Genomic DNA, 26,249 nt, shown 5'->3' with positions numbered 1-26,249 from the left:
ATGGTTGAATTTTGCGATGATTCTATTACATCTGCATCTGCAGCTTGCAGTTGATAGAACTGAGGATTCATTTTTCACTTGGAAAAGGTAGTAAATTAGAAGAGTATACCAATTCTTTCCTATTATTGACAGAATTGTGATTATTTTGTCCTAAACTCATTTCTATGGCTTTTAGAGAATAACATAGTATATTACCCCAAAAGGAATGAGTTCAACTAACATAATAAATTAAAATCAAATAGAAAGGGAAATCTAATAAAAAGAGGCTGCTTTCAGCTTTCCTGTGAAGAAAATCTGTACCTTGACCCCTCTGATCTAAAGTTTTCAGCCCAGAGGCTATATCTGCCTTATGTAGTGATGCTCAGATCCTGCATTGGACTATTATTTTTACCTTTAAATATTTTCATATATTCTTTATTCTCATCAGGTATCCACATTTTATTGCATGCATTTATATATTGACTTCAGACAGCACAACTATAAAAAAGTTGACAGAAGAGATTTGAAAGGTTATATTTAGCTCCTGAGAAACATTCTTCAGACTTTGTCTGAACAGTCACTAATCCCCAAACCACCTTTAACATACATTTCACATTGCTGTCCTTCATACAATCTACAGTGTACTATTGTATCTGTGCCTTCTTAATAAAAGAGAGTTAAGAAGATCATTTTGGCTCTCTTCTTTCCTGTATGAATTACTACATTTTTTTTTGTTTTTGCTTATTTTTCCCAAATACATAAGCTTATATTCTTCCTCATGCTTTTTTCAGTGTTTTCATTTTATATGGAAATATAAGATACAGCTGTAAGTACGTTGACATCAGGCTATTTTGTTTCTTAGTGACTAGTTTTTGGTCCCTACTGTCTCCTTTTTTCTTAACAGCTGCCTCCTACAATAACAATATCCTTTATTCAGCTACTTGTTTGTAGTCTGTATGAAAGCTGTTTCTCAATTTCTGTGATAATAGCATGCCTGACTAGTGCCTTCCTAATCTTCACAGCATTATTTTTCAAGAAAATATTTTCTATTATGTGTAAAATGTGTGAAGATTTCCTTCTGAAGACATTTCATTTATAGATGCCTTTTCTGTTTAGTGTGTTTTTCTTCAGATGCTGTCTCTCTTCCGTTTTCTACCATCAACAGCATAGGTTGATGATGCATTTGTTTGTGTCTTATTTTAGCTCTGAAAGGTTGTCTACTACAAAAGTGTTTAGGGTTTTTTTGTTTGATTTTTTTTGTTTGTTAATTTTTTTCTTTGTTGTTGTTTTTGTTTTGTTTTTTTTGGTTTTGGTTGGTTGGTTTTGGTTTTTTATTTTTGTTGGGTTTGCTTTCTTTCAGTTGAAGAATTTTAAAGCATTGTAGGTGACAGAAGAAAAAGATGGTGGAGGCAATCTCATTTGATTGATAATTCTATATTTATTTCCAATGCTTTTTAATCCATTTATCTTTAAAAGATGATACCACCACCACGAAGAAAGAATTCAAACATCTGATTAGATGGCAGAGTTAAAGGTGCTTTTGATATCTAAAGTTAATTTTTTCCTGGAAGTCAAATAAATATAGATTTGCCATATTTTAGCAGGAACCATACAACTAAAGCTTTCTGCTAGAAATGGAGCCTCAATTTTGAATATGTCAATAAAACCTAAGAGATGGGTGTAGGTGCCTAACAGTGGAATTTAGGATCTGGATTTTTTGATTTATTTTTCTTGGATCATTTTCAACTTTTTCTTCTACCCATGCCCATTCCCCCATAGTCTCTGAATTCTGTGGGGCCAAAAAGGATCCCAAACACCTGCCATATACTTTTCTTTAAAGTATTTCTAGCCCTTGATTGGCAGCAGCTTTTAATTTTTTTTACATTCATGATGCAAACTTACTGTCCAATGTTAAATCTCTCTACTAACCCTGAAGGGGAAGTGAATCATGACTGCTTATGAAGGAGAATATGTGCTTAACTTGATACTGACCTGAGACAGACTAGAGCATTCACTCTGAATACTGACACATTTTAAAGATGCAGTATGGATCAGAGAACATGAATGGTCCCTCTTTGCTCCTTTTGTTTAGTGAAGCTTATATATTTACTGTCCCAAAGGATGCCTTGGCCACAGATTCTCATTTTGAGATCATAGGCTTCTGATGTCCAGCACCAAATGTCAAGACTCTGCTGTTGAATTATTTATTTTCTTCCTAAATTTCATCTTAATAGAATTAATATTCTTACTTTCCAGTAATACTTTTTGACCTTCCCAATTTATTTTCATTAATGTTTTATTTATACTGGTTTTTACAAAGTTGAGATCTGTACAGTTATTTCAGTTATCAGCAGTATCTGTTATTTAATTACTTCAACTGTAATAATATGGTGTAATCTAAAGCCTTGGAATTTATCCTAAATGTCATGTTGCATCCTTGCATCATACACAAAAATGAATTGAAAACAGATTTAGCTGTGATCATGATTCCTGTCCTTGAACCATAATATAACCCTCAAAACATCATCTGATCCAACCTTTCATGGGAAGGAAGCCTAAATGAGATTACACAACACCCTGTACAGTTGTATCTTGAAAGCCTGCAGTGGACTCCAGCAAATCCCAGAATATTGTTCCCTGGAGTGAAAGATTGTTCTCAGTGCAAAAAATTTGTTTCTTTAGTTGAAGCGAAACCTGTACCCATTGCACCTTTTCTTCTCCCTTTCTTTATAAAGAGAAAGTTTATGCTCTCTTTCTAACATCCTTTAAATACTGAAAGACTCTGATGAGGTTCCCACTGAGTTTCCTGTTCTCCAGGAAGATGAGACCTCAATCCTTCAATCTTTCTTCACAGGCCAGGTTCTCCCACCCTTTGGTCACCTTCATGGCCCTGTTTTTGAACTATCTCCAGTCTGTCCCCATCCTTCTTGACTTGTGTGGGCCAGAACTGAGCACAGCACTCCAGATGTGGCATGACAAACTCTAAGGTTAGGATGCTTGTATCTGCTAATCTCTGCTAATAATGCCCCTGCAGATGCAGCCCAGGGTCTGATTTGCCTTTGTTTCCTCTGCTCAGCTGACTCAGTCCATGCATAGCAGAGTTGGTGTTGTGTTGGTTTAGTTTTTGGTTTTTGTTTTTTTTTTTTTTTTTGTTTTTTACCCCTAGCATACTTAAAATACAGTCGGTAAGTAAAATAGAGTGTAGCTTTTGCTGGTAGAAGGCAAGAGAGGGGAGGATAGATCTGCTCCTATGATCCCAGCAATTTTAAAGGCAGGAGTAGTTGGGAGAATTGAAACTCAGTTTTATTTTCTTTCAGTTATTGGCTCGACAGAACTATTGATGTAAGATTGAGATTAAGGAAATTTAATGAGATTTCCCAACAAATCTCTGTAAAGAGAATGGGTATTTTGGTTGGTGGCTGTATTGTCTTACTTTATTTTTCAGAACAACGTGAGGATTTGAACAACGTGAGGATTCAAACTCAAGTAATGAAAATTCTTGGGCCAAATCTTCCAGTTGAAAGAGACATGGGGAATCCCTTTGCTCTCCTTTCCCTCCCACGTGTCCTGTGGGCCCAGGAGGGGCCAGGAGAGGGAGTGTATGGTCCTGCAAAGCTTTTGAACAAGTGGACAAACGACATCCTCAGAAGCAGTCTGGCACATGGCAGTGTGTGTGGGGAAGATGGTGAGGAGTAGGGAAGCACTCCAAAGGGGGTTCTACTTTCTCTGTGAAGAGGCCTGCATAACCCACAGAGTATTGGTTGCCTGCGTGTAACTGGGAGGCAATCTTGCTTTTGTGGCAGTTCATTCTGGAGCATGATTCTCCAGTCAGTTAAGGGGTATAATAAAATACTTCATTCCCTCCCTCCCACAGAATTATAAAACAGTTTAAGCTGGAAAGGTCCTTAAGAGGTTCTCTATGATCATTAAGTCCATCACTAAGCCATGTCCATCATACCCCATCTACACATCTTTAAGGCACTTTCAGGGATGGTGGCTTAACCAATTCCCTGGACAGCCTATTCCAGAGTTTGACAATCCTTCTGGCAAAGAATTTTTTCCCTAATATTCAATTTAAAAGTCCTCTGGTGCAACTTGAGGCCATTTCCCCTTGTCCTATCACTTGTTACCTGGGTGAAGAGACCAATCACCATCTGGCTACACCTCCCCTTCAGGGAACTGTGCAGAGTGATAATGTCACCTCTGAGCCTTCTTTTCTCCTGCAGAATCCCAGTTCTCTCAGCTGCTCCTCATAAGACTTGTGCCCCAGACCCAATGCACTTTGAAAACATACCCTGAACACTTCTTGTTTCCTATCTGGGCTGTCCCAGCTCTCTCAGCCTCTCCTTTACCTGAAAGATACTCTGGCTTTGCCATCAAGTGGCCCTGCACTGGACATTTGCTTCACTATGTCCATCTTCTTTCTGTACTGGGGAGGCTGGAGCTGGACACAGCACTCCCAATCTAGAAGGGTCTCTCACTTGACCAGCTGGTGATGCTTTTCCTAATTCCCTGACCCATAAGGATGTAGTCTTCTTTGCTCTTAGGGTGCACTAGAATTGTTGTTTCCTACTTGAAAAGCAGGAAGTCCTGCCCAGTAGTCAATCTTCTGACCAGCTGTTGAGAAAGCTGTTCCATGGAGTTGAAAGCATATTCTGCTACATGAGCTGATTTTAAAATGCACTAGGGCTTATGCTCTTTCATCTTGCTGTCAGGACATTCTACACACCATGGAAAGCAGCTCAGCAAGCAGAATATAAGCCCCAGGTGGCAAAACCTGAAAAATGAGTTAAATATAACTTTATGAAATAGCTCTAATGGCCATGGCAAATAGTACCCTTATGTTTGGGGTTTTTTACTTACTTGCTTAATTCTTAAATTTCTTTTTTTTTTTTGTTTAAATTTTTACTTACTGTCATTGAGACAAAATGTGATGAAGGAGAACCATACATATGGAAGCAGATTGCTTTTCCTGGCAACTAATAAACTTAGAATTCTTCTCTATAACTGAGCCATGTCCACACAGATACATCACCGTTACTTATTTTTTTCATCTTGCCATCACCAATAGGAAATATAAAAGTACTACTGTATGAATGATTCTCTTCTCACACACTTCTCGGGGAGTGGAAGAATAAGTCTTCTACAATTGCAACTTATTTGGGAAGAGTAAGACATGCTCTAAATTAAAAGAATATATTTAAAAAAAATAGCAGAATAAAGCATACTAACATTTTCTGTTCTTAAAACTTTTTTTACCCTTTAAAGAGGCAACATTGTGAATATGACTACTGGGGCCCTTTGCAACACTACTGATGGAATGTGGGCATTCTGCAGCTTCAGAGGACCACTGCCAAGTTAAACTTTAGAGAAACTTCACTTATCCACAGAACCGTTTTTCTTCTGTTAATTTTTTTCAAATAATAGAATACATGATGTTTCCTCAACATGGAAAGATCACAGCGAGGTTTTAGGAGCCTTTTAGAAAAAAGCTGACCAGAGTATCTTATAAAATGAAAAACAATTTCATTTTTTGTAGATAACCTGTAACTGCAGCCACCGTAACTCAAGATATAGCCAATCTCTGTTTCTCTGTTTCTCTGTTTCTCTGTTTCTCTGTGATAATTGTAACATACAAGAATAAAAAAAATTCTCAAATCTCATCCTAGTTAGATTACTGAGTAGCAGGAAGAGTATACTACAATTTTTATGATGTGTTTTAACATAAATAATATTTGATATAAAAAGAATGGGAAAATAGAGAAAAAAATTAAGATAAGAAAATAACGTGTAAAAGAAAAAATGTAGTAAAAAAAAAATCTGACAAAAAGTGAGAAATAATTTTTACTGGTAAAATTATGGCTCTGTAAGAGCTTGATTTGTCCTAATATGTTGCTCAGCCTTCTCTGAGCAGCCAAGATCACAATGCCATAACACAGAAATGTGGCTAAATACAGGGCCTTTTTTCCAAAAGCTTAGTTTGTGTTAAAGCATTATGAAAACAATTGAGGTTTTCCTTGGGAACTGACTGAGCAGTCTTAAAATATCATCCTTTAACTCAGTTCTCAGATCAGAGGGACTGATTTAAGATGAAGGATGGATATGTGCTTGGAAGATATGAAGAGCCCACTATGGGAAAAGCCTTACAGAGCACAAGCCAGGGCATGGGTAAACCAGACAATAGTAGGATTTAGAATCAGCTGTCAGCTTACTGATGACAGCATATGGGAAATAGCTGGATATTAATAATTTATATAGCTGAAATACAACCTTCAGCAAAGCATGGTCTGCTCTTAGTTTCAGAGTTTAAGTTATGAGAACATAATTGTCTATGGACAAAAACAGATGATTTAGACCTGGGAAGAATTTTCTCCTTCAGTGGACTCTGATGAATTCAAGGACCTTGGAAGCTTAGTTATAAGGAAATGGTGATTGCTATAACTGCATGTTTGCATTTTAAGGAGCAGCCTCAGAGAGTCCACACCAGGGCCATTCTTCTTTATCTGTGATCTATAGAAAAAAAAGCCACATTGTCCCTAGCTTCAGTTTTCTACAGCATTAAGGGAAGATGAGCTGATGAATGTGGGGATAGAGAATTGGTTACAGATTGCTGTGGATTGACAGATTTTGGAAATCACAACTTGGAGGTAAAAGTGGATCAAGACAACATGGTTTTCCTGATACTAAGAACCATGTTTGTGGAAGAAGCATATCACCAATTTCATATAGATCATGTGTGTTGCATATTTATATTTTGGTCAGATTGGCCAGAGGCACAGTGAGCATTTATGCTTCCCCTATGCCAGTTTTATGCTGTCTTTAAGAAAATACATGAGGCTGATTGCATAGAGCATATTGTTTGAAAATACCTTAAATAAATATAAAATAGCACTCTGTATTAGAAGGGTGCAGTGTTTTTAATTCTCTACTGGGAGGCTGAAATTTGGATTTGTAATGTTCTAAAACTCTGGTGTGTAAGCAGATGCAGATTAGCAGATGGAGCTGGAGGACAAGGGATACATACTGGGATATTTGGCAGCTTAAGCCTAGTGACTTAAAAATATTTATTTATTTATTCCATTTATTTATTATCCAGGAATAAAGTTATTTGAAACAATCTTTGGAAACTGTTGCACACAAAGCACTGAAAACCAGGATAACAGTACAATGTAGCACTTAAAAAAAAACAAAACACGATTATTTCAACATGAACTCTTTCCCTATCTCTAGAAGCCTACTTATCCTGAATATGTAACTAAGAAGAAAACCCCAAAGAAAATTATATAATAAGAAAAAATTAAATTGAATTATTTCGAAGAGCAGTTCTTGTTATTAGCTTTCTCTTACATCTCTTAGATTCTCTATGACTTAACCTCGTTTCTCAGCTTCTGATTTGTTTGATTCTTGCCTGACATTACAATGAATTGGACAGAGTGTACATCAAATACCAGTGTTAACTTCATCTGTACTTTATGTAAGAAAAGATCTTTTAGCAGGAGCTGTACAGAAGCTTGGCAGGAGCTCAGACTTAACATCCCATCTCCAAAAAGAGACTCAACCTTCATATTGCCAAGTCCTTGAAGCAGAAACATTGTCCCAATTTGTGCCCACCCAAGAGTGGTGGAGGCTGCTTCTGTGCTGGAAGCTATACTCAAGGAGTAATAGTCCATGCTATAGATTGTCTAAGAAGATGACCTTAATGAATATCTAATAAGCTTAATTTTTTTCTTATCTGAACTATGTTTAATGCCATGTACCTGCCCATATGTAGGCACAGAAGCACAGGAACTATAGTTTTGTGTTAGTGTTCTGCAATACATTTCGGTTTGTGGTCCTGAATTTTCAATTAGTTTCTCCCTTGTCCTGATGCCCTCATTAAAAAAAAAAAAAATAAAAAAAAAAAATCCATATTTTACAGAAAGAGCAAGAGAATTTAATTTTTCAAAAATGCACAGTCTCTTAATGAATCCCAAAACCAAGCCAAAAGTAATTCTAATTAAAATTAGCTGAGTTACTGAGAATTTTGAATTATTTTAACTGCCTTGTTTCTCATTAACATTTTCCTCAAACTACAAATCATTGCAACTCATCTGGCCAGTGCTCAGTCAGCTCACTTTCTACTTCCTTTAACAGGTAGCCAGGAAGTTTGGTCAAGGATGACTGTCAGAAAGATGCCACAATTCTCACAACCATGCAAAAAGAAAGTTGGTCTTCTTGGCAATGATTATGTCCTTCAAAAATAGTTTGAAGTCTCAAAACATTTGTCAGATGCCTTCAGAAGAGTAAAGATAAGTTTTAAAATATAGGTGCAAAGCTAATTAGGAGTTAAATGCTGTGGGAGTAAAAAGTCAGTTCTTCAAAAGTTTAATAGCAGTACACCATGTGTCTCTGTACTTAGGCTGCTTATTGAGTCTCTAGGTCACGTTAGTAACCTCAGTTAGAATGAAGATTAGGACAAGGTCTAGTATGTCCAGGTGCCACATTTTGTGGAATCATCTCTGTCTCTGTGCAGAAGCCATCCAGGACCCCACGTGATAAGCAATGAACAGAAGTGTCCCTCAGGTCTGGGCGACTGCCATCACAGCAGTGCATGAGAGCTGCTGCTTAGCAAGCTTTGCAAGTGCTTGGGTGGGAAAAGAGAAGGCCCAAACTGGGCCACCAGTGAGAAGCAGCCACATTTTGGAAAACAGTACTAAAGTAAGTGGGAGTATTCACTGTGAGCATAAAATAGTGCATAAAAGGCAGTAGAAGGTGCAAAATAGCACATGTGGTTGTTAAGCCTTTAAAGATGACTGTGAATTCAGTTTTTAAGAGAAGGGAGCTTTTTGCAGCTGTTTTTCACATGGATTTTACCTAAGACTAAGCTTTGCGTTAGTAATATTTAGTAAAGAGAATATTCAATGCTCACCTGTATTTTGTGTTTTTTAATGACCAAATTGTGTTTTCAGAAAGCAATCCTTTATACAAGATCCTGTGTTACGTTTATCATTTTACCATGTTTTAAGGTAAAATTTTTGAAGTCCTCAAGTTTTTATTTACTTATTATAGAATTATAGAATAGATAGAAAATGGAAGATACCAGGAAAACAGTCCTCTTCAAAGCTTTATTTCTCTTTTTTTTTTTTTTCCAAAGATATTGAATGGATTCTGCAAAGGCCCTGTCAAGTTCCCAGTATATTAGACATAAGTCAGTTTATAATTTTTCCTTCCTCCCATGTTACTTCCTCATGAACTCTCTGGTGCTCCTCAGGCGATGGCAAAGGTGACAGTAAGTTCAGTTTAATAAAGTCTACAGCTCTTCTCCTTGCCTCCCCTAAGGAAATTGAAAAACATATGTCTTTCAGACATGTCCTGATTCCATTTCCTGTTCATTGTCCTAGGATCTGCAGTGAGCATTTTTGTATATGAGTACTTATTTATTTTTGTATACTTTTGTTATTAATATTATTGCTTGTACTATTCATTGTCTTATCTTATTTCTGTTTCCAGTAAATTGTTCTTCTTATCTCAACTCATGATCTTCCCCTTTTGTTCCTGTGAGAGGAGTCAATTCTCCTCTCTGGCCACCTGCGTTGACGTGGGAATAGAAGAGGGGGAAGGGGGAGAGAGAGAGTAGCAGTGTGGTATGGAAAATCTCAGTGGGAGAATTTAATTGGGGAGTACCATTCCTAAATGATGACACTTTGCAAAGAAAAACATTATTTTAAAAGGTATTAAAAAATGCCAAGGAAGGTCACAATTTTTAGGAAGCCTATGGAATAGTAACTGTATAGGATTAAAAACATACCAGTCAGACATGAACTGTTAAAATGAGCTTTATACTTCGTCTTAACCTGGACTGAGTTCCTTTGTAATTCCTTGGTGATTAAAATCATTTCACATTTGCATAAAATTTGTAGAAGATCCAACACTGTTTCTTCTTTCTCTTTCTTTGCAATTTTTGAAATACAAAATATTTTTAATCTTGGTTATTTGTAAATAATTAAAGAAATAGTATCACCTGACAAGTTGACTGTGAAAAGTCAAGTGTTCAATAAAGTGTTTAACTAATCCAAGGGAAACTAGACAGGCTGCAATAAAGTTTTCAAATGCCTGCTTCCACAGAAAAGGGGAGAAAAACTCTGAGATACTTAGTGTCAAAACAACTGGGTTTTTTTGAAAGATCACTGAAAGTCAATGGTCCTATGTGTACCATATATACTAATGCCTTTCTTTTCTTGCCCTTATATACATATATCTGCTATCCCCATGAAATCCATGCACAGTTGATACTTGCCCTTGGATCAGTTACCGTATAATCAGTAACACTGGGACAGTAGTCAGCAATTTCCCTCAAAGTTTGGATGGTTACATGGAGTTCATGAAGGCGAGCTTTTGGGCAGCTTGGACATTTCCTCTCACTCTCTCATGTATTTCAACAACCTAGAAGGCAAACGTAGTGCTGGCTATGAATATGCACTTCAGGGCTGTCAGGCAGTAATTATAGGTGTCATAGGCAGTCAGCTTTATAATTTGCCTCCGGATAATTTAATTTAATCTGCCCATCAATGTCCTTTGCCATATTCTTTTTCTTTCCATCTTTTATGTATGCTACACTTTGCACACTGCAGGGCTCTTACCTGGTGATGGGTAAACCCCAGCATGTTTACAGAGAGCTTGTGCTGCTCCTTCAGTGGTTAGCCCTGTCAAAACCAGTTGTTCACTCATCAAATTGCATCTGCCTGCACCCCCTGCTTCTTCTTTGAGGAATCATTAAATGACTTAGTAATGGTAACCTTTGGGAGCTGGGCACACCTGAACATTAAGGAGCTCTTCCATGGTGCCAGCTGAATAGCCTTGGCAGCTCAATATGTTTTTAAACTCCTCAAAACACCTGAAAATGGCCTGCTGTTTTAAAACAGGAACCTGTTGCTTGAGCTCTGGCCTTTCAGTTGTATGGGCACTAGTACAGTGTTTGAGAACAGAAATGTACAGAAATACGTAACTATGGACCATGCACATTTATACTAAATAGAAATAGTATCAAGGACTTGAATTCTGAGCTGAAACTCGTCCTGATTATTGACTGATCACATGAAAGACATGTAAACACAGACTATAATTTCTCTTTGACCACATGTTCAGGTGCTTGTGTGTAGCATCCTGCCTTGCCTTTATATGCCCATCTCAGTATCTCTGGGTGCTCGTATGTGTTGCGGCATTCCCAAATAATTTGCCCGTTTTCCATCTCCAGCTATTCTCCTGTTTTTTTCAGCTGCTGTAAACTGTCTGTGGACATACCACCGACAACAGCTCCCAGTTAGGTGCTTGGTGGTACAAAGGTGAATTTGGCATTTCAGCATGGCTGGATCATCTGGCCTTATCTCCAAGCAGAATTACCACTGCTGTTCAATTACAGTCCATGCTGTTCAGTAAGGGTCTCTATTGCAGCATTATGTAAGAATATTTCCCAGCCGAGCACTTTCCAATGAATTAAGATGTATTGTATAATCATAGCTAAATAATTCTAAGTGTATACTTTTTGGGGGATATTTCATAATTAGTAGAAAAACATACTAGATGAAGCATGAGAAACATATACAATGGTAATTTAAAACAAAACAGAGACCTTCTTCTGTGTGATTTATCACCCAGGACTTTTGTCTAGATTTTTTTTTATAGTGAAAATTTAAAACACTTAATACTTTAAAAATTCTTGGTTTAGTACATTAACAATTTCCAGACAAATTAAGCAAAGTCTGTGAAGTGCAGTTTGACATGTCTGAAGATTCAAAAAGAGAGATCTTATCTGTGAGGTGTCTGTGTGGGGGTATGTGTGCAAGCCTGCCATCACAAATGATTCAGGCTCATTTACAAATGTGCAAAATATTAGGAACAAAGAAAGGACTGAGGAAAGATTTGTCAGTAATGATAAAATCAGAGGGACATGTCTTCCTTTATCTTTCATGAAAGAAAATAACTAAAAATGGCAAGAACTGACCTCCAGCTTTCAGTCCAAACTAAAGAATTAGACCTAAAATATCAGTGCAAGGAAATGTAATTATAAAGAACCACAGCAGATGTTACAGAGTCTTTTGAGGAGTGCTGAACACTCCCCAGACAGAGAAAAAATTCACATCAGAAGAAAATGAGATGAGATGGAGAGAAAGTAAGTTGTGTCTTGCAAAGTGAGTCCATGTAGGCTGCTGTGCAAATGTAAGGCAGTAGATAAAAAACATGATAATTTTGATCCCCCCTCTTTCTTGGAATCTTTTACTTGTTTACTGAAATGAATTTCTGGCTTTTAATTCTTGTGTAAATTTAGTAAGAGAACTGCCTTTTAATTCTTTTTAGACAAAGCCTTGAAAGGCCTTCATGCAGAACTTGCCACAAAGCAATGTACAGCAGTTCTCAAAAGAGGTATGTTGCCAGCTGTTTTCATACAGCAAAATGGTAGTATAATAAATATTCATAGGTAGGCTGATGCAGATCTGAGAATATAGTGAGAATAAGTTTTATTCATATTTAAAATGTCAAATTCTTTGTGTTAGTAAAAAAATTATTTCATTTCAATTTATCTTTCTGTACGTCCTTTGGTATTTAGGAGAACAATGATGTTGAAGTAGAACAGGTCTAACCTAGGGGTTAAAAGACTGGCAGTGCTCTGTGGCACTTTACTGTATATCCCTAAGTCACTGTGTTGGTTTTGCATGTTTGACATTTGGTGTAGAGGGGAGAAGCCACCCATGGAAATTATTTTTCTGACAGGAGCAGCTGAGAGCTTCCTCTGTGTCTGGCAAAAACCAGTCAGTGATTAGGTTTGAGAGCTGACAGCGTGTTAAACCACTGAGAAAGCTGAACATGCCTCTGTGAACACACACGTTAAAAATGAACAAGCCCAGGAAAAGCTCTCTTGCCTTCTGGCCTTTGGAGAGAGAAGCTCTTCCTGCTGCTGGCCTGGTGGCCGGGCAGGGAGGGGGGACACAGATCCTGGCTGAGGCTGGGCAGGCTGTGGCTGCTGTGACAGCTCACTGACATTGATCCCTCCTGGTGCTGGCTTGGGATAAACTGGGATCCACCAGGATCAGCTCCAGGCCAGGCCTCCTCAGCCATGGCCTGCACAGCCCGGCAGGGGAGGGGGAGCCATGGAGCCGCGGGTGCTGCCTCTGAGCTCTGGCCTGGCTGCTGAGATCCTCTGCACCCCAGCACGGGGGGAGAATTCTCCACCCTAAACAGCTCCAGAGCACATCACTGTCTCAGGTGAGATACTCACTATTTCACTGCTCAGATGGGACTTCAGACCTTCAATCCTTTCTCGAGTGAGAGAAAAGGACAGAGTGAAGACACACAGAGAAACAACATGAAGATACCAAGGTCAGTGAAGAAGTCTGGTCCCAGATGGGAGAAGAATGAGAAGATGCCTCAGTCTTAGGCTGAGATTGTCTTGTAAACCATGGCAATGGACTATGGTACACTGAATATCCCTATAAATCCTGGACAAAGCACAGGGGGATGGAGCGTTCACATTGTAGACATGAGCAAAGGCATCCATGCTGAACAAGCAGATGCTGAAGTAGCTGTGATCCTGTGAGAAGTTTGAACAGAGAGAGAGAAGAGTGATGAAGATCCTTTGCCCCCAGGGAAATAAGAAAAGACCTCTGTTCCCAGGGATGAAGATGATCTCAGGGATAGATAAAAAGAACCTTTGCTTTTGAACAGCTCATCCTTAAAGGAGTACCCATTGACATGGCCCATGAACACAGCTGCGGGAAGGCTACAAAGGATGGGAGGGACTTCATGATTGCAGATTCCTGGGTGGCTGCTGCTCGTGGAAATTGAAAGCCATGAGAGAACGGTTTTCTTGTGGGAAAGTCTCCACAGCATGGCAAGAGAGACTCCTCTCCCTAAGTGAACTGAAGAAAGACTATTCTAGAGGTGATAAATTGAGTGATTTATTTCTGTACATTGTTAGTGGGAAAGAAAAGAGAGTGTGGGGGTTGGAGGAGAAATGTTCTGAAGGTTCATTCTGATTCCTATTATTCTTTTAGTTCTGTTAATAAAGTTTTTCTATATATGCTTTAAAGTTTGAGCCTACCTTTCCTTCTTCCTAATCCTACCTCACAGCAGGAAATGAGTAAATAATTCTAGTGGGTGCACTGGCAATTTGGCCTGCACTAAACTCACTACAGTCACCCAGGTCTTGGCTCTAGAAAATGCTTGCCTACAGTCTGAGACAGAACTCACCTTTTGGAAAAGGAGTGATGCAGAGAGAAGAAATTTGCTCTTAAACAGGCAAGCCTCAGAATTTCATCCTCAAATGATACTTAGGTTTAGTTAGCCTTTTCAATAGGAAAAGCCCCAGTTGTTCTAGCATCCTTCCAAGTACTTTGTTATTGAGAGGTGTTAAGTGTACCATGGCAGCACACGGTTAGCAAGGGAGATTTCTTCGTCTTTGATTGCAGTAATGTTACATGCCCATTTCTTGGCCTTTACAGGAGCCTGCACATCAGCAAGCAGCTGAGAATTGGCAGGAAGAACTCATTTGGACAATTCACTGAGGTCAGGAAATGACAGTGTTTTGATGAGCAGTTTGAAATGGAACACATTGAACAAAAATCAGCCAGGATAAATCAAAGAATTAGTTAATTGCTTCCTAAGATGGGCATACTCCCTCAAGCCTAGGAAAATACACCTTTTCTACAAGCTACCTTCAAACTGAAATGAAACGTCTTTCAGATGTGATGGTGTCTGTTTTAAAATCTGTACCCATGTGGCAGACTGATTCAGGGGAACAGAGGAAGACCATTAAAGGTCTCTTATTTCCTTTGCATCTGTCCACAGCTCTGCTTTATGGTCTTCCTTTACACTTTCTTCATCACCTGCAGTCTCAATATTTCAAGGAAAATAATTAATGTCACTGGTCAAAAATGTAAAGACCCTCTTCTTACTCTTTTCTGACTTCATATTTTCTCCATGTCTCTTGTATTGTTCAAAGAGTGATGTCAGAAAGAGTTTCCAGGTTGATTCTGCTGTTTCCTAGCTGTCTGAGCCAACACAATAAAGCTAAGTCCTGTGAAGAATTCAGCATCATCAGTGTTTGGGTATGTGTGTAGGAAACTTGTGTAAGGAGGCTTCATTATGAGCGGATACCTTTATAAATGCATATATGGCAAGATCGTGTTCTTCAAGAAAGACCTCTAACACCCAGCATCTCATTTGGCTTCAGAAAAAAAATATATGAGTGAAAACCAAGTTGTAAGCTGACAATTTCTCTTCCTTTTAGGAAAACTCAAATGTTTAATTGTATAAAACATATTTGATGTACACTGGAGATTTCCAGATTGCTTTGTGTATTATTGTTGTAAGACAGTGCTCATGCCTCAAAAGTCTTCTCATTTCTTTCATGCTCTTCTGAAGCATTAGAAAATAGAAAAAAATCATATTACTTAAAAAAAAAAGCTTTTGTAAATAAACAAACTTATAAACTCCAGAAGGTAGAAGAGCAAACAGTAAAGGAAATATAAAGTGGAATATAAATATATTGTATATAATGGAATAATGAACATAACCCTAAGCCTACACTAAAAAACCAAAATGAAGTAAGAAGTGATTTGTTGTCTGGTGGTTTTGTGGACTTGTTCAGCATTTGTGTCAGAAGAGAATTCAACTGATGAAGTGCAGAATAAGCATTAAGCATTACTTATTAAGCAGAATTTTTCAAAACCTATTGCAAGGAGGTTAATTTAAGGTCTGCAGTTAAAGGAGGTTCGTTTAGAACTAGAAATATTCAAGTATAGGTGCAGAGAAAAAAGTACCACTTCAGTTATTTTACTTGCAATCATTTTTATTAGAATCGTTATTTAAACACTGCTTAGAGATCTGTAATGATAAACTAAAAGTCCAAATATTTAACTAGTGATGTCATAACAAGTTTTCAGTGAAATGTTGGGTGTATCAGTATATATGTGTAAGTTTTCAAACTCCTGAATTAATGTAGTCAGATCTTTTTGAAGAAAGAGTCATGTCATCCACTCTTTTCTTTACAGAAGATAAATACTTATGCTTAGTATATGCAACATTACTTCTTCATTGAGATAAGACATAAAAAGTTCCAGTGAGAATCACTGAGAACACACTGGGAAAAGATGTCAGAATGTAAAGAGGGATAGTGAAATTATTACTTGTAATTCTCTGTTCATTCTTCTGCATATTACCCTGCTAAAATAATCTTCACTCCATTGTTTACAGTGCTAGTAGTTGTAATATCCATGTTGTGTCACATCTTCTGCACATTCATAGGCCTGGAAATCCTTTTCAATCAGTGTAGGGGCTGAGATGATGTAGGAAATGTTTTCCTACTTCTAGGGGGTATTTAGCCATTATTTATAATTTCTCTGCTGTGTTATGGCTGCTTTTTAAAAACCAAGAAGAATTTTCTCAAAGGAGCTGTAGAAATAAAGAGAACATGTGAATCTCAGCCTCAGATGTGTTAGTTGCTACTGAGGGACTCAAACTAAAGTGGATTAGCAAGCACTTAGTAGCTAATGTGTCCAGTGCCTGACAACCTTTGCATTTAAGGATGTATTTAGGGATTATTGCTTACAATAGCAACAGAAGAAGAAGAAGAAGAAGAAGAAGAAGAAGAAGAAGAAGAAGAAGAAGAAGAAGAAGAAGAAGAAGAAAGAAGAAGAAGAAGAAGAAGAAGAAGAAGAAAGAAGAAGAAGAAGAAGAAGAAGAAGAAGAAGAAGAAGAAGAAGAAGAAGAAGAAGAAGAAGAAGAAGAAGAAGAAGAAGAAGAAGAAGAAGAAGGTTTTAAACAATGCCCAGAATGTCTTAGATGTGATTGTTCCAAGGCCTGCATTGTCCTTGGTGAAAATGATTGAGTGCTTTCCCATTTTATCAGGACAGATTAGTCCCTGTCAGAAGGCAACCTGAACACCTGGGATTGGCAAGAAGCAAGATTTGGGTGAAGTACTTCCTTTGCTCCTATGGGAAATATGGTGGCTCATGGCCTGAGTTGCCATTGCAGGGAAAAACATGATGTTTTTAATGTTATTAATCCTTTGATGTGGTGGACTACTTCAGTCTCTGGAATTCAGAGGTCCTAGCCATGGCTGAGAGGTGGTTTGGATGATAAAGTTGGTGCTGTCTACTGTGAAAGTACTTCAAATAGGAACATTCTTTTAAGCTCAGTCAGTCCTTGAGCTTGGTCCAATTTTGAAGAGGGAAAATGAAAAGTTTTTCCATGGCTGCACCGAGAGCAAGATCAATACTCTTTTTTTCTCTCTTCAGAACTTTCATTTTTTTCTGTTTTTTTCAGCTTTTTTCCCCCACCAAACTTTTCCTTTATTCTAAGTTGCATATAAAAGCAAATTTTGGGTTACTTCAGTGAAAGAATCTTACAGCCACATGGAGCAAATCTGTCTCTAATGTTCATTTATCCCTATAGATGAAAAGCTTCATTTATAATTAGGAAGCAATTTGCGTGTGTGAGAAAATTCAGGAGCTGAAGATTATGCTGGTAGAGAGGCTACTTTCCTTTGAAGTCTACTGCACTGTTTTTCTAATCAATTGTTTTAGCCTTTAATCAATCACTTTTGATTTGACGCTGACTGCAATTTTTTGCTCTTTGCTCTGTTGCAATTGTAGCTAGAACAAATCTGATTATGCTTAGAGTAGGCTCTCTTCTAGGAGTGCAAAGACTTATCCAAAGCCTTTAAGTTTTCTTTAAATTCTCTCATTGAGTATTATACTGAAGTTAGAAACACAGCGACATCAGTTTCATGGCCAGCAGATAATTTGTTTAATTTTAAAAAAAGTAAATACCTACCATTTGTGCTGCTGCATCTGCTACTTGTGATTTTGAGTATATCTAAATTAAATACTTAAATTAGTTGAGAAAATGAGACCTAACTGATTTTAAGTATTAATCTCTGAATAAAACCTCACAATTCTCAAGAGAAAATTCACCACTCTTCTTGTGTTACTTAAGAAAGTGAGGTGAAATGCACTGTTACAATTGTTTTAAAAATATTGTAATTTATTTTATCCTGACTTTGAAAATGACTGAAGCAGCATTTGGCTGCTGGGAATGTACTGTGCATCTTTATCAGTGTCTTAACATTAAAGCCCCTCTGACAAATATCTAAGTGTCTTCCATAGCATACTGAAATTCTGCTCTTCCAAGTTATACTTAAACTTTTTGTCCAGCATCTATGGCTTTCAAAGCTGTAAGGCTGAAAATTGATGATAGTAATGCTGAGCTCTTGTACTTTTCATAAAAAGTGTCTCTTCAGTTCACTGATATAGAACATGGAACACTGAGAGGCTAAATGATTTATCTACCCAGGATCACCTGAGAAGTCAGTAGCAGAACCTAAGAGAAAAGTGGCTCAAGTTGCTTTTTCTATCCTTCACTTGACTCCTTGCCTCTGTAGCCATCCATCACTGTGTCAAATTTGTATGAGTATGGTAAAGAATCCTTGCAAACACAAAGAAAACATTTAAAATCAATGTTGGAAACAAGTTCTGTGCACAGCACACTGTTTTTCCTACATTTCAGTTTTGTTAGTGAAGACAAATGTTATTTACATGAACAAAATACTGTTCCTCTGGATATTTTCCCCAGCTGTTTTCGTCCTCTTGTGCAAGATACTTTCTCTGTGTTTGATATCAAACTTCTTCATAGGAATGAATTTAGAAGTTCTCACCTTTGCTGCTTGACAGGTTAAAATAGCAGTTGAGGTTCCACAGTATGTTACCCACACAGAATTATATTCTGGGGATGTTTACTTTCTATCAAATTTAAATAAGGATAAAAATAATCTTAATTTTGAATTTTACAGCAGAAAGTATAAGTGGTTATGCCTCATTTCCAGCTTTCCTTTTCTTTTCTTTCATCTCCTAACTTGACATTCTTTCCTCTGAGAGGCTTGATCTCAGTATTTATCTCTGTGTGGGCTGGCTTTCCACAATGACATTTTAGTAAAGCTCTTGTATTTGTCCAGCTGGTGTTATTGCTCTGGTTGTTTCTGAGCAAAGGAGAAAACATTAACATGCTGGGTTACTTTCAGTCCTGCTACCCCTGTTCCAGAGTCTTCAAGCATGCCAGAAGCTGTGCATCTTCTCTAGAGAGGGCAGTAGTGATGAGGTTTAAAAACAGAGACAGGCATTTTGTGGGACTTTCACGGACCTGGTATGAGTTACAGAACTGTGCCCTGACTCTGAAGCTCTCATAAAACCCACACCAGAATTTTGTATGATATCTTTTTTAATACAAGGGAGGCTTACCTGTGGTGTTACACGATGGGTATAGCCAGACACTTCATGCATGTGATACCTGTGTGAGAAGGGTGTTTTGAGTCTCCCAGTGAAGTGATACCATAGTTCCAGGCACACTATGCCATCTAGCAAAGCACACTGCAAGGCAGCACCTCTCCTTGACTTTGCAAGAGCCTTTGTGCACCCTGCTGGGATAGATGTCATAGAGGACTATGCCAGATATATACATGGTGAGGGATTCAGGTTCTACATAGTAACAGTAAAAAAAGGAGAAACTTTTAAGTGTGAATGAAAAGGATTCATCAATTCGTTTTGTACTGTATCAAACAAAGGGCGTATTTTCTTGTAGTCTATAAAAATAGCAAAAAACTATTTAATTTCTAAATGACATATCATTTTGATAATGGTATTTTACCTTGTCAAGTACTTGAAGGTTATGGATCCTTTTTCTTTCCACATTGAAAGATTTTACTGTTTGAAACCAAATCACAGACTGCTCTAATAGCTCTGTTTTTATTTTATGTAATTTTATTTATTGATACATTTACTGCTCACTGTACTCCAAAGGTGGAGAGTGCTGAAAATATCACAGGAGAAAACCAGGACATGAGAGGCATCTAACCTCATGGTATTACTTCTCCCTTTTTAAAATATTTCTTTCCCAAAATACACTGCCTTGTGTTCAGCAGAGGTTTCATTGTGTTTTGGCAAACTCTCACTTTTTGAATTATCCTGCAGTCTGTGGCAAAGCCCTATTTTAAAAACATTTCTATGTGTCTATACATATTACAGAAAAAGAGAGTTAATACTGACCTTTTTGTACCTTCTTATCCCTTCATTCTGGAGCAGACTGTGATTTTGAAGTTTTTACTGCTGAAATTACATAAGTAAGGTGCAGCCAGCATACTACCCTCAATTTTCTGAGAAGTGTCTTTAGCTGAATTTGTCTGCTTCTGCTTCTTTCTCATATCCTTTTATTTTGTTTAAATGAAGGAAGAAATTGAGAGAAAAAGAAAGAAAGAAAGAAAATAGAAATATTAGAAAAAGGAAAAAGAAGAAAAGAAGAAAAAAGAATAAGAAGGGCTTTACTAGGTAGAGAGTAATCATGTGCATGAGAATCACTGCTGTGAAAAATGGTAAGTGGAGCAGTGGAAGAAGCAGATGGTGGAAAAAATAGAATAATAATACTTTGGAAAAGTTTTCTACTCCTGACCCATATCCCTCCTCTTGTTGTCATTCTTCTTTCCCAAAAGGTATTGATGTAAGTACTGAGAATCTGCTAAACTCTTAATAGTGCTTGCTTTAAAGTCATAGAATTGTATTTGGTAAAGATGGGTGAACAGTAAGATTAAAAGTACAGAAGGTAAGCAAAGTTCTGTACAGAATAAACTTCAAAAAATTTCTCTAGACTACTGATGAGTTCCTTAAAATGCTGAAATTGTGAGAGATTAGATAGTATGTCCTTCTGTTCACATCTAGAATCAAGCAAAGTATTCTTCCTGTGCTATTTTTCACAAAGAGTTGCTGAATTTTGCATGCAATCTTTCATTTTAAAATATTCAGACTTTTCTTTCCTGCCAGCAGTACCAGAAACAAATGAACAAAATGTTTCTTCCACTGCACTTTGTTTATCCCTGACTTAAGAGGTCTGCTATTATGAAAACTGCACTTAACTTTCATAGTTTTGGATCTTGAAGCTTGTTTTGGACAAAGCCTTCTAGTCTCTGCTTAGGTAATACACTAACACAAGATGTCATATCCCAAATTATGTCAGTATGTCAAAACAGAGATACTCACAGGAGTAAATTAGGCATGTACCTCAGTAGCTTACCAAGTGGGAATCGTGGCATCAGTGAAAGTAAATGAGGCTGCAGGGAAGAACAGGTCTCTACTGGCAGTGTTTTGTGATGATTGCTTTTGCTGTTGTTTGAGGACAAAGCTAAGTTCTACAAAAATCAAGAGAATAATTAAAAGGGGAAGAGAAATCCCAAGAAGAAATTGAAAAACACGATTTACTTTTCCTATTTTATTTTCCCCAGATCTTTGTTAATTTATTGTAGAAGAATCAAAAAGGGGAACATTCAAATGTTTGAACCCTCTCTGGTAATAACAATGTTAAACATCACAAGCACAAGCACATTTTGTCCAGTCAGAGGGCAGATAAGTGTGTTTTAGAATTTCATACCCTACTTTGCTGCTCCAGTTAGCTTATGTTCTAGTTCTTGGGCTACCTAACAGTCTATTATAACTTGTTTTATTACTCAGTGACTTCTGTTGTATAGCTTGAAACCATGCAGTGTTAAGTTAGTGCACGCTTGCTTTTTATTTATTTTATTTTTAGTATATTGCAGACTTTTGCTTCTACTATTCAAAATCATACAGAAATTAAATATTGGTGAAGAGGAGATTATCAGACTCCTACAATAGATAGAGAGGGTTTAAATTCTTATGTCCAATCCTGATCCTGATGTTATCTTTTCATTCCAGAATGAAATTTTAAAGCTGTAAGGGGCTACAGCACTCAATGCCTCCCTGCACTGGCCTTCTGCCATGCACCATGTAGTTTTAAAGAGTCCCCTCTTCTCCTACTCAGATTTTTAGTTTTCTCACCCTTCTATGATTATTTCTGTAAGTTCTTAAATTAAACAAGTATTTCACAGGAAAATGCTACTGAAAATTTTATTTGACCTGTGTTTTTAAACACCTAAGAACTGGGTCTGCTGCTGTGCTCTCACAGCAAACTCACTTGTTGCCCCTTATGTCCTTGGAGTGGCCAAGTCAGTGCTATGATGGAGCCACATGGATCATTGAAGGCAGGCACTAGGATGAAGTGTATTCTGGATGGAGTGTTTTCTTAATTCACTGGACACAGCCTAAAGGAGTGTGTTGGGAAGTCTTCACTCTGGCCTCATGTGGTAGTTGTCTATAGAAGGAAATGCACAGAAGCTTCATGCATGCTTGTCTTTCCTCCATCACAGCAACTCCAGGCAGAAAAGACCATCACTTTGGGGAAGCTATGGGGAGCTGGCTGATATTGCCCAGGTTTAGAGGACAGGTGTCTGCTAAGAAAAGCAGGGGCGTCTCTGAAATAGAAAATGTAAACCCTCTCCCTTCAAATTGTTATAATTTTGAAATTAAGGGGCTCTCAGGCAAAGATGGGAAATTGGAATAGCAGTTTTTTACTAGGAAAATTAAAATAGAAATACAGTATTACAAAGAACAATCCCAACCCTGACAGAATCAGAATGCAACCTGTCACCCTGTCAGTCAGGGTGTTGGTAACAGTCCCATTAAATTGTGGCTACAGTCCTCCTGAGGTGGCACATGTTGTTCAGCTGAAGCAGTGCTCCTGTAGAAGGGTGCAGCCTTCTTCTGCAAGTCCAGTGATGATGTGGAAAGGTCTGGTTTTCTTCTGGAATCCAGTGAAAAAAGGCTGCCTTGGTGTTCCAAATCTCAGTTTTTATCTAACTAGGATAGGCTTGGCTCCTCCCCCTGGCTGGAGCACCTCCCAGTGGGACGATGTAATTTTATCAGTCATACAGTGGGACTTAATGGCCCAGCAACAGATGATATCTTCCTGGAGAGAGGATGGGTTGTGAAAAAACAAAGATGACTGCCCCACCTAGTTTTAACAAATGGCTCATTAGTAAATAATATCTCCCACAGAGATAAGGATGACTGCCCCATCTGGTTTCAACAGATGGTGATAGAATACATACTTTCGGTCACATCCTGTATTGCAACCCAAGAGAACCACCAAACACCACAGCAGAGTGTCCCTATAGTTATGGTTTCAACCCAGCAGATTTAAAAACATAAAGGACAACAGCTTCTTTGTCAAGTTAGAACCCAGCAACTGGAAGGGCTCCCTTGAAGGTGCTGCAGCTCCCTTTTGTGTCTGTGTGTTCTCCCCGCAATCATTCAGAACGAGAAAAAGTTGGATTTTTTCTCATTAATTTAGTTCTTAGAAAAATTTACCTTATCTCCAGGCCAAGAAAATTGCAGAAAATGAAACTGAAAATATAATTTTTTTTCACAAGAGTAAGTTTTGATAATTTTAGACAAGCTCTTACACTCCATCACTAAAAAAAGCAAAAGAGCAAGGGAACATCAGTGTAGATATACACACATTTAATCTGATTGGATGATCTTTAACTAGAGTAGAAAACTCAGCAAGAATAGCATAGACATTTACTCATAGCATAGCTGCTGTTTGATTTCACTTTATTTTAATTGACTGACTGAAGCTTAAAATGGCCTAAGTATCAAAAAGAAACTGAAATGTGAAAAACTGAATTCTGGCAAATATAGCTACTTTGGTGTAAATCTCTTTGTGGACCCATTTGCTGAAAATCAATAGCAAACTGCCAGGATTTTTTTATTTTTTTTCTTTTTTTTTAATCTTTCTTGAAGGCTTATGTAACCTATTACTTTGTTCTTGCTGGTATTCCATCTGGAGTAAGCCTTCTATATTTAGAACCTTAAAACCCACCTTTTTTTTTTTTTTTATGTCTCAAAATAAATTGCAATAAGTTCAAACAGGATGCTAAAATTTATTTTAGCTCTTTGCTGGTTTAGAAATCTTCTAAAAATATGCTTGACTTTGTCAGGGGGGCTATAGAATTTGATGTTGCTGTTGAACTTTTTCATCTCTAAACTGAATATTTTCTGTACTTCAAAGTAAAGCTCTGCAGACCTGAGGTCTGTGCAGTTAAATGCTGCTGATTCATGGTGTTTACATATTTTTGCATAAATAAGAGTGATGGTAGACATCAAAACTGTTCTTGCTGTATTGTTGTATACTGTGTGCAGAGTGTAATACTGTTTTGTATTTGAGGTTAAACTTCAGGGTTTTATCTTCTAATATCAATATTCCTGAATTTAATCAACAGATTTTATGTGCATTCAAATGCAATTATAAATTAATTTTCCCCACAGCTTTCATGTTCTCAAAGAGAACACTTTGCTGATTTTCTGCATTAAGTTCTTGAATTCAATTTTTGTTACCAGATGCTCTGTCACACCCCTTGAAGTTTGGATGTAAAGTAAATTGAAAAGCAAATTCTTAAATGTCTCCACTCCTAACAATCCGTGCTTTACAAAGAGATGGAACTACTTTCTGTGAGCCCTTATTTGGTTTGTATTTTCAGACCACTGCTGCTGAACAATGAAAATCCTGCTAGAAAAAAATGGAGTATAATTAAATTTGAAATAGAGAATACACATATAATCAAGAAATAGTTCAGAAAGCAAAGTAATTTTCTGGGTTTATGCATGAGTCTATGTGTTATTTCTACAGGACTTTCTGTCCATACTAACTACAGGATATAATTCAAATGAAGTTGAGTAATTGTGGAGGATAATTTAGTTTCTTTAGATTCAGATACTGTGCTCTCTACCTATCTCCTCAAAAATAACTGTCATATCTTCTCTAAAAGACTTTTCATACCCATTATTTAAACCTATCAATTTGTCTGGTCTGCTCTGGTGTTCTGCTTTCCCTTGACCAAGTGAGGATATGCTGTAGCTGCACTGATGTTGCTTGTTGTGTCACAATTAACTTTTACTGACAGAGCTTGTGCTGCAACTGAATCCTCAAGTAGATGCTACTGATATAATTTGATAATAACCTATGGTTCATTAAATACTTCTGTTTTGTCATTATGCCATGTTTGAGAGAAGTGTCCTGAAAGACAGTGCCTGGATGTTCTGCTGGAGTTTTTAGAGTTTGCTGAACCACTTCTGATTAAGCATTTTGTTAGCTATGCCTGAAAAAGAAATGCATATATTAACCCATTCCACAGACAAACCTTTTCCTAATGGAATTATAGTCACTACAGGGTGTTCATGCAACTTCTCAAAAATCACAGACTTAACTCCAAATTCAGGGTAGGAGTGGTGGCACTAAAAATGTACTTTTTTTTCTTTAAAAGGCTATCAATAAACGTTTTTTTTGCCAAACGTTAACTGTTAAGGGACTTCAGCAGCTGAGCAGGTGACTGTGTAGGTGAAAGCAAGAAGGTGAAATTACCCATTTTGACATGTGTACACTGACAAAAGAAGGATGTGACAATATAAAAAAATTCAAGAATTTATCTTTTTTTTTTGCTGATGTTTTGTGCCAAATTTTTAAGTAAAATTAATCTTTCACTATAATCTTTAAATCAAAACAATGGAGTTTTTCTATAAAAAGAGAAAATCCACAACTGTATTCAAAAAACCCCATTTAATATCTTCCAATTTTGCTTGATTTGATTTGCTATACTTTCCTCAACTTTTTAATTGACAGAAAAAGGAAAAAACAACCTGTTATGCACATGCTTTTTGTTGCAAATGTATTTTTTCAGTACCTTATGTAATGGAGGAGCTGAAGCATCTGAGATTACCCTGCCTATCAGGTGCAGGGTTTTCAGCAGTTAAGGATTCTTAAGTACATTACCACTCAGTCCGTATAAGCCAAGTTATCTCCAGGTTTCTTGGGGGCAGGAGATGGTTATGAAAATTAGAAACAGGAAATTAATACATTTCTGTGTGTACGTTGGGACCTGTGATTTCTGCCTTCAACAAACCACAAAAAATGAGTAATTCCTTGCAATTCCCTAAGGCTTACTTGTAATTCATATCATTAGTCTGACCTCTCCCAGTTTAATTTATCCACCCAAGTGTCCTTTCAAGTGTTAAGTACTACTTTTTGCATATCAGCATTTGCTCCCTAGGTTTATCTTTAGCTTAAACAATGGACATGTATGTAAAATAAGCTCACCTGCACTGCAGGAAAAAGTTTAGAAGAGGTTTGGGTTTAGGGGTAAGATTTCCCAATTGTTTCAATACCAAACTTGCAGTCTGGTCTCACTAGCTGCCTTATCCAAGATCAGTGAGGCACAGTGCCATAAGAGCACAGTGACTGCACTACAGCAGTGACCTGGAGATAAGTGAAGAGAAATATTCCAAAAACCTGAGTACAATAGCAATGGGCTCTGCTTCTAAAACTGCCTTTGCTGCTCTGGGCTC

Source organism: Erithacus rubecula (assembly GCF_903797595.1).
Source record: "Erithacus rubecula genome assembly, contig: SUPER_Z_unloc_2, whole genome shotgun sequence".
NCBI classification, from domain to species: domain Eukaryota; kingdom Metazoa; phylum Chordata; class Aves; order Passeriformes; family Muscicapidae; genus Erithacus; species Erithacus rubecula.
Note: the sequence above shows the minus strand (reverse complement) of the source record.